At 44.3% G+C, this 10,015-nt stretch overlaps 1 long non-coding RNA gene across 1 annotated transcript in view; it reads right to left on the minus strand.

Annotated features, from left to right (window-relative positions):
* LOC139101222 (uncharacterized) overlaps positions 1-1,753 on the minus strand; it is a 42,472-nt gene extending 40,719 nt beyond the window's left edge. The window contains exon 1 of the long non-coding RNA XR_011545522.1: positions 1,304-1,753. This is a non-coding gene — a long non-coding RNA (uncharacterized lncRNA). The remainder of the gene's footprint in view (positions 1-1,303) is intronic.
* Positions 1,754-10,015: the final 8,262 nt, after the last annotated feature.

Below are 10,015 nucleotides of genomic sequence, written 5' to 3' on the forward strand. Positions count from 1 at the left end.
TCCCGCCGTGTGTAAATTGCGTCGTCGCGTCTAATTAGCCCGGCTCGTTAAAACAGGCGGAAAGTCTTCGCGCCGAAATCCAAAGGTGGATGCAGCCAGATGCGCCGCGCGCAGATGCGTCCGTGCGATCTCGAGTGCGGCGCACGTCGTCGTGACGGCAATAGCGGGATTCGCATCGAAATGCATGCACGACGGCTCCGTATCGAATTAATATCTCTCGCTCCCGCGTATATCGATCCGCGACGCAAAATGCAGAGCAGGCCGTGAAGGAACGCGCCTCCGCATCGAGATTGAACGCCCTTGCGGAATAATCGGCGGGCCCGTTCTATACTTTCTCGTTAGACGGCAGCCCCCGCACGCGTTCCTGTTATTAAATTTGCAACGCGATTTATCGCGCTCCCCCTCTCCACCCCCTTCCCACGTTCACGCTCATTCTCACGTTCGTCTAATAACGGACGCGGCGGGCTTTAGTGCTGTGTAAAGATCAACACGCGGTTTGCGCGAGCATCACTTCCACGTGAAAGCGCCGTCGGATTTCTTACTGCGATTCGTAACATCACACTCTTCTTGCTAGTGCTACCTCGTAGTATTTATATCGAGTTTTATCTTTGACGAATTTGGAAAGAAATAGAAATAATTTTACTCAATTTATATATTAAACTTAAAAAGTAAATGCCTTCGTATGAGTTCGAAGATATAATTAAATAGTAAATTAAAGTTAATATTTGCCTGTATTTAAGAAAAATAATTGCACTGCAAAATTTAATATGTATATAAAAAAAATAACATGGACAATGAGATTTGCGATAATAAAATTAAATATTCAGATGAGTTAATTTTGATTGCGAAAAATTTGCTCGTAATAAATTAAGGGAATATTGGAAAATAGCTAGATGGCCTGAAAATTACTTTCAATTTGAAGACATAATTTTCTCGAAATATTGCGTCATTTGACGGTATCTTTATAAGGTGTCGATTTTGAAATAGTTAAACGGCAAGAACTCCAATCGCGAAAATTAATCCCAAGTATTTATAGAGCGCAACGCGTACTTAAAAAAAAATAATAATAATTGCAGCCGTAAAGTTGTGGATTTGCATAATTAAATGAGATAAGGAACTTTCGCCGCGAGCAGTTAATAATTCATAAATAAAAGATCAAATAAATTTCACGGAGCTGCGAAGTACATTGAGGCAGGATTGTCTGGAAATTAACAGGTCTCCCGTCCGTATAAAGATACATTTAAATACTAATTAAGCACGGATAAACAATCGATCATACAAATTTCATGAAAAATTGACTCACCGGCCGATGAATTCTGGTTATTGCCCCGCCGACGATGTTGCGTACAGGCTCGTCCACAAACGAGCGGGAACACAGGCACGTAGCACACACGCGCGGGCAAAATCGATCGGAAAACCGAACGGAAAACGCGGCTAATTACGAACCAGCGCGCTAATTAATCCCGCGATCGGCCGGCAGTTCATGCCCCGATGCTGATTTATACGCACACAATGCACTTGAAAAGAATAAATAACCGGCAATTAAAAGCGTTATTTTTCGACACCAGTTACACGCCCGCGATCGCGATAAAACTCACCGGCGAATGTAAACATAACGAAGTCTTGCCGTCCGAGAACAAGAGGCGATCGTCGCTTGAAAGTCTATGTTAGAAGAGCACGCGAAGACCGAGCGAGACGGAAAAAAGAACGATCGCGAGTCCCTAAAAGTAAACAACCGTAACACGGCATCGCGGCGCCTCCGAGATAACGTTTCGTAACCTTCCTCAATTCGCCTATGGCTATCCTCGTCGCGCCAATAACGTAGTCGCTTTTTTGTTTCTCCTTTTCTATCTCCCGCAGTATATTTCGGACCGCTCGCGCGGACGAACCGACGGGTTTGATCGTTGGAGGTGATATCGCGCAGTATGATCGTCGCGCGCGCAACAATTGAGGCACGTAATGGCGATTAGTGGGTGGACCGCGGCGTAACGATAATTAGCGATCCGCGGCCGGCGCGTCGCGGCGTCATTGTCGCAACGTGTTTCGCTCCCCCGAGTTACCGGCTCGCGTTTCGACGGGCCGGCTTCGATTGTCCGCGCAGAAATATACGCGAACGAGACGAGGCAGAGAGCACGCCGACCGAGGCGACGAGTCGTCGCAATTCGCGCTATTGTACGCTCGTCAGAGACACGGGCCCCCGCGTAACAAACGTGTCCGGCACCGTACCGCGTTAATTAGCGGTTGTAATTAACCGTGCCAGTCCCGCACTCGGCATAAACTACCGCTGAATTTCGAGTTATTACACTCGCCGGGAGTGTCGGGTGTCTCGGAAATCGTAATCCGCGAGAAGATTCAGAACATACGCGAACGACGCGGAGGGAAGGCGAAGGGGGGGGGGAGGAGACGGTAATTGCAGCTTCGCCATATTAGACGCGACACGTCGTCGTTTAATACCCTCGTCTGACTCCGATTTTTTCGCTCGCGCGATTTATCACGTCGCGAAAGTAACGATTCGCCCCCGGGTACATTTCTATCGTGTGTCGAATCGGAACGCGCGTCTCGGCAAGTAGTCTCGGTCGCGCGACACGGCCACTCCGCCATTTGCATGCATCGACAATGTCGAACGAACGAGTCATCCGCGGGGGACTCACGTCGCGATTAATCGGAGAAATAGTCGCCCGCCGTTTTTTCGTGTGCCCCGACGCGAAACAGGGGACGAGAAGCGAATTCTGTCTATATCGCGATGCCGTGCGAGTGGATGTTATACTTACGACCCGCAACCCGACGCGTAACAGCGATGAGCTAATCGTCGATCTGCAAGACAAGCGAGCGCGCGCCGTGAACTAAACGCAGAAGAGAGCAGCGAGCTCCGCTTCAGTGGGGGCCCGATGGTGGCGGTGGAGGCGCTGGAAACCATCTTGACTAAAGTACATTAATTTTCTACACTTCTTCAACTCGTCATCTAACGCTTCTTTTCGCGAAGAGAGAAAGCTCGAGAGCCGAGCCGTTCGGCCGTCTCACCGCGGAACTCGTCGTCGTGACGCTTAACCTATCTCGAACGACGCGAAAACGTCGCGGAATCTCGAGCGAGTGAACGGGACGCTGATCACGAAAATATTCGTCGGCGCGAATGAGCAATGATAGCTAGCGATATCGATGACGACGATGACGATCGGATGATGACGGTGCCGGCGACACGACGCGTAACAGCGATGAGCTAGTCGTCGATCCGCGAGACAAGCCAGCTCGCGGCGTGAACTAAGCGCGGAAGAGAGCAGCGAGCTCCGCTTCAGTGGGGGCCCGATGGTGGCGGTGGAGGCGCTGGAAACCATCTTGACTAAAGTACATTAATTTTCTACACTTCTTCAACTCGTCATCTAACGCTTCTTTTCGCGAAGAGGGAAAGCTCGAGAACCGAGCCGTTCGGCCGTCTCACCGCGGAACTCGTCGTCGTGACGCTTAACCTATCTCGAACGACGCGAAAACGTCGCGGAATCTCGGGCGAGTGAACGGGACGCTGATCGTGAAAATATTCGTCGGCGCGAGTGAGTGAGCAGTGATAGCTGGCGATAGCGAGAACGACGATGACGATCGGATGGTGACGGTGCCGGCGAAATACCCAGATCCTTTCCGAATGCTGCCCAGGAAGCTAGAACGAATCGAAACGGACCAGGAATCGCGAGAGCACAGGCGACGACGAAGTCATCGACGGTAAATAATTTTGCTTGTTTCATTCCCTCGTATGATTGTTTCGCACGGTATATTTGATAATTTCGTGCGCGATGTCGCGCCCGGCGTCGCGATGATAAAGTTTTAATTAGAATTTCCACCTCCCTCCTCCCCCCGCCCCTACCTTCCGTGTCCGATACGATTTTTGGATGAATCGTAATAAAATAATAAATATAATTCATTCTCATTCTCGTCTATTTCGTAACGCGGAATTATTAAAACTCGATACTTTACGGTGCATAGTTTAATTATTTCTTGCTACGGATATACAGAGATTTATATTTAGATTACGAGTTTAATTACAAATGTATATTCTTCAATTATATTATATTAATAATTGTATAAATATGTTATTAAAATAATAATTACGAGAGTTCCTATTTCATCGCGTTAAAACTGCCCCGCGTTTATTTATTTCGCATTTAACGTAAAGTACGCGTAATTTTTTTATTTTTTATTTTTTTTTTTTCTTTCTTTCTTTCTTTCCCCGAAACGCAAACGCAATTTCTGGAATAAAATTAATTCCTTGGCGATCTGTTCGATTTTCGTGACGTTGCATTTTTAAGTCTTGCGATGCTGATGTTTCTCAGTTGTTTCTCTCTCCCTCTTTCGCGAGACGACGTTAGGATAATATTAAATTCTGGTTTCTGTTTCCGTCGGAGTAACAATCGTCTCGGAAATGATATTTGTTCTGACAATTTTCGAGCGTTGCGGAGTTGCGAGCGCACGTCCGCGGCAGACAGTCAATTTATGTAACCGCGGTATTCGTATTATTACAATATATTTATCTTTTATTTGTCTTCTATTTATTCTATGCATCACATTCGCCTCGCTTAAAGCGCTCTGATATTTCCCCAATGGGCCACTCACGCTCGTGCTTTTGCGTGGAAAATGCTTTGTTTAACGCGCGATTTAAAGCGCGCTATTTTACAAAGAATCAACTGCAAATAAAAAAAAATACAAAAAAAATATATAAAAAAACACAAACGTCGGGAGGGTAATTCGTTCACAGACTTCTGCTAATTCTATATCAGTCTCTATTTCACACACCGGTGTTGAATACTGCCGTTGTACCGCACTAGCGGCGTATTATCTCACATCATAAATTCCGTTTAATTAAACAATACCTGCGTAACGTGCAAATCATGACGTGCACAAGGTTTTTTTTTTTTTAAATCTCGCGGTGGCTGTAACTCACTTTTAAAAAATGTCGCTCGAAAAGCGACGGCGGGGCAGGCTGAGTTGATATTTTATCGATGGGAAACGCGCGTCATTTACTTCTCGTTTGCGACGACGATTCGTTCGCCGACCGTCGTCGGTCATAAAGAAGGAGTTAAGAAGAACGCCAGTGTAGAAAAAGTTAATAGGACGAGCGACTGAGCTTTCAGGAAGTTATAGGGAGCCAAGCGAAGGGAATTTTATTCGGAGCGGCCGCTGGGTACACCGTGTCCGTCATAGATCACGGGGAAATCGTCCGCGAAGATTTAAGTGGCCGATCTGTGCCCGCAGCTGCGAGCTGTTACGCGCCGAGCGGGTTACAAGGATTTTCTCTTAAATCTCAAGTCGATCGCGTCATCGCGCGAGGCAACGCTCAGAAACGCTCGTCTTAGTCCCTTCGATCAATATACGTCGGTCGAAAAACCCTCAAGGCAGACGGACTTTTCGTAAAGCGGAAGGAATATCACGTTGATCTTATCAATAACATTAACACGTCTTAATAATTCAAGTCGTTGATCGAAATCGGGATTTCATACGGATCAAAAAAAACATTTCCGAAGAATTATAACACATTTATTTTAATAATATCTCCGGTTAGAAATAAAACTGAATTTTTTAATTAAAAAAAAAAAGAAATAAAATAATAATAATAAATAAACGCTGGTAAAAGAAAAACTGCAACAAGCAGAGCTGAGCGAAAAGAATATTGCAACGTGAAACAAAAAGCAGTAGTCATTTCTGAATTCTCTGCTGCACCGGCGAGCCAACTTCGATAAGCCGATCGGGATGCATTATAAAAACGCTCGCATTATTAAAAAGGACAATTTGCAAGCGACTAACGTAGTAGAAGCGATGCGAATCGAACGTGGAAAATTGCTCTTCTTCCCCGAAAGAATCGTCCCGCAATATTCCTGTGAAATACGCACGGGGCGTTATTATATTTAATTGCGCATTGTGCAATCGATGCGATTTGAAATTATCGCTAACGATTTTACCGGAAGCGTCGTGCGACGATCCCGGAGTCACGTTATGCTCGCGATACAGGATGCATGAGACGGGGTAACGTGAGCGCACTAGCGGTGAAAACGTAACCGCCGAGGACGACGACGATCCTCGAGGGTCCGCGCGCCAGATGGATCACGGGTTAGCCTAACCAGGAAGCGCCAGACGCCGGTGGACAGCAACGTGCCCGCCATGGTAAACAGAGACGTGCCCGGCAAAGAAGAGGTGGGTCGCGGTCCCCTGGCGATTCTGCGGCGAAGAATCCGGGGAATCTACAGGGCGTTCGGTTACGGTCTCGTCTTTTCCGAATTTCCGTCTCGCGAGAGAATCTCCATGGGACATCTCTCCGCAGAAGGTCCCGCGAGGAATCTCTCGGAAATTTCAAATCGCAACGATAAAACATAATAGATTAAAAGTAACGAAGCAACGGCATTTGTTTTTTTTTTTTCTTTTTTTTTTCTTTTTTTTTTGCTGATGAAATATAAGCGTCTCTTCCTCGAAACGTCTAAAAAATTATAATTTAGTATTGCTACGAATAATTATGTTTAATTAAATGGCATTAGCGCGCGTGGCGAGTTTTATTTTCGAAAAGACTAGGACATTGATAGAATGTTAGATAAACGCGAATGCAAAGTTTCTTAAGTGTCGATTTAAATGTCAATTATAATATTATATGAGTTTTACATTATTGAAATATTGAAAGCGATCCCTCAATCTTTTGAAAGAAAAGCTATTTTACATATTCGATTTATGTTATCCCTTCTTATGTTACTGGTTTGTAAATCGTCTTTTTTATAACAAGAGCATATTCGTTCTTTGATAGCTCACTAAAGTGAAAACAATCATATTTCCGCTGCAACGAGTGAAACATTAGAGTCTCAAGAAATTCTCCGTGTTCAATCAATAATTTGGTCAGTAGATTTCTTATCGTTGATTACATCGTTTTTCACCCAACTGTATTGCGTTCGTGTTGTAGATTGTTGAAATGATTGGCCGATTATTACTTCCACATTGTTACGATATTATTGATAGATTTTTCTAATACCATCGCGCGTCTCAATTTTATTTTTGTCCCGCAAAAAGAATTCTCTATAAATACATTTCCTAAGTTTTATATTTGGTTTAATAATTTTCACATAGTTCTATAATTAAAGTTCAAATATTTAATAAATTGTTTCCAATTTCTTTTTTTATAAAAAAAAAAAAAAGAAAAAAATTGAAGGGATTAATTGAACGTCAATAAATGTAATCTAATATTTGCGCAAGTGTACAATGAATAAAACGGTATTTTCTCCTCGATAAATCTACAAAGTTACAGCAGCATCCTCATTACTTTCAATACTTTTGTAACACCGAACTTAACGTGACAGAGGAGAGCCAAAGTCGCTGATTCTGATATAGATATGACAATCGATTCTCCGGCGCGAGGAAAAGTTCTGGCAAATTTTCATTTCGTAGAAAAGTTTTCGCGGCCCATTGAAACTTTAAGAAGATTTCGCAGCGCGGCGATTCCTCAACGATATATGTTAATTTATGTGCGAACTGCATTAGATCCGTAATGCATTCAGTATTCGCTTCTCAAGTGAATCTGGATTACGCTCCGATCCATCTCGCTCTTCCTGTGTTATTCCTCTCTCGCGATATAAGATAACTCGAAAAATTATGCCGATTGTGAAAAAAAAAAAAAAAAAAAAGAAAAGTACATCGTTTTTCGAAATCATTATTAACGAAAATTCAATTCTATGCAGAAAACTGCGCGTCGAATTCAATAATCGAGTTTATTTTATAAAAACTTTATCTGGGTAATAATAAGAAAATCCTTCGACGAATAGCCGGCGCTGTGGATTTAATTTAAACAAATATTTCACGACCAACACTTACGCGCGCGCTTTACAGTCAGCGCGGCACAAAGCGACGTAGTTCGTACTTTTTATCTCGTTATTTTTGCTTCAGTCGCGAAGACAATTTTATATTTCTGTTTGAGCGAGCTTGGCGAAATCATAGTTCGAGTGACGCAAAGCTATGTAAAGTCCGATTGTAGCGGGGCACGATTGAAATGCGCACTCGAGAGGAAGTTGCGAAAATAATTAAAGACCTTTGTAAGCTTAAAAATGCGCACGACTCGAAACGCGCGTTTCCAGCGTCCTGCGAATCCACGAGCGTTCACCGAGCGGAGAGCGATCGACGGAGCTTCGTACATTAGTTAGTTAGTTAGCCTTTCTTGTCGACTGAATCGTCTATTGTTCGGATGAAGCGGACGGAGCTATAGCCGGTGCGCGAATTAGATGTTCCGAAATTAAATCGGCCGGCACGAAGAATGGCCACGGCTGGTCTTAGTTACGCGGCGAGATAGAACGGGAATGCCGAGAATTTGCCGTGGAGATACAAACATGCTACTTCGCAAGTTGCTCTGCAGAGACGCCTGAGCGAAATTTCATGAAAGAAAAGCGGCGCGACGGGAGAGAAAAAGAAAGTAAAGACCGTCCGAGGAAAACGCAAGTTTCTTTATTAGCTCCTTCGCCCCTCGCGCTTCTCCATGTCGGGAAACAAGTAGATCGTAAAGATTGTGCTTCAGTTAACGCCCAAAATCCCAGAGCGGACGCTTACGACGCGATGATGCGGACATAAAAAACAACTAGCGCGCCGTGGATGCAGACCTTTATTTTATTTTATTTTATTTTTTTTTGTTTTATTTTTTTTTTTTTTTCCCTACACTCGTCCTCACGAACGTTTCTTGAAATCGTTCTCTGAAAATCGAAAGTCGAGAGAAACAGAGAGATCTGGGTCGAGGTTCAGATTGTAAAACGGAGCCCATCGACAAACCGTGCAGGGTGACTCGACGTTTCGCCAGATATATAAGACAGATAATATCGATTCATGGGGGAAAGCTCCACGCGCGGGGAGGAGCGACGCGTCCAATTATCGGCAAGGCTTTTCGGCTCGAGCAGCTGCAGTCTGCGCTTCGGATATCGATCCTCTTCCTGGGATATCAGCTGGGATTGGCGCGGCGATTCAACGGGACAACTCTATCTCCCTCAGACCGTCGCGCGGATAACGCATCGCCGTTCTAAGCTGTTATGTCGCATTTATGGGTATTTGACATTGATTCCGATTTCGCGGCCGGATTGGATTAGCCCGATTTCGAGCGCGAGAAACGTGCGGGTGCTTCCCCGTCCTCCGCTTTCTGAACTTGGAGAGAGAGATTGGCGTATCGGTGCCGTGCACGTATCAGGCCGCCCTGCCATGCTCCGCACGCCAACTTCATCAAATATTTACCAGGTGCAAAGTACGAAGTTTACGCTTCACCTGTTACGGCACGCGCGCGCACTTTCATACGCTGCCACACGAGCGGGCTCGCAACAACCGCATAACCGTTTCGCTAATGCATCCCAGTTCTGGTATTTTTGAGCGGAGAGCCACGAAGAGTGATTCGTTTAATGCTCCCGGATTTTTATCACGCGTTAGCTGTTGCACTTGAAAATATTTCATGACGATAAAAGTACCAGATATTCTTGCAATGTTCCCGTATATGCCTTGCAGTTTGTATTTATTACGCGGGCCGCAGATTGGTAACGTGAGATAAGATTTGGATATTTAAAATTCGTGGAAAATTAGAGAGAAAGAAATATATTTTGAAATTACATGTACAAAATGCAGCAGAATTTTATAATTACTTTTAGACCCGTGATGCGTGGTAAATATTTAATCGCGAATATATTGCGACGTGGACTGCACATTAATTTAATTTTCATAACCTCCTCTCTTGAATAAGCTCATTAAATATAAAGACCCAAATTCTAGTTATGGTTGTATATGTGTACGTATAACAACCTAGGATCAATAATCTCTAGCGCGGTACATCTCTTGTTCCAGGCACTCGCATCGGAATATTCCCGTGAGTATTCCCGACTTTGTTAATTGCTAATTATAGTACATCGTGAAATATTAACGGCGAAATCAAAGTTATCGTTATCTGGAACGCGTATATCGCTCGTTAAAGAACGGCAATTAAGATTCGTGAGCTAATCGAGTTCAACGGAGGGAAAGGAAAAGTTATAAGTTCCAG

Source organism: Cardiocondyla obscurior, linkage group LG03 (assembly GCF_019399895.1).
Source record: "Cardiocondyla obscurior isolate alpha-2009 linkage group LG03, Cobs3.1, whole genome shotgun sequence".
Taxonomy (NCBI): domain Eukaryota; kingdom Metazoa; phylum Arthropoda; class Insecta; order Hymenoptera; family Formicidae; genus Cardiocondyla; species Cardiocondyla obscurior.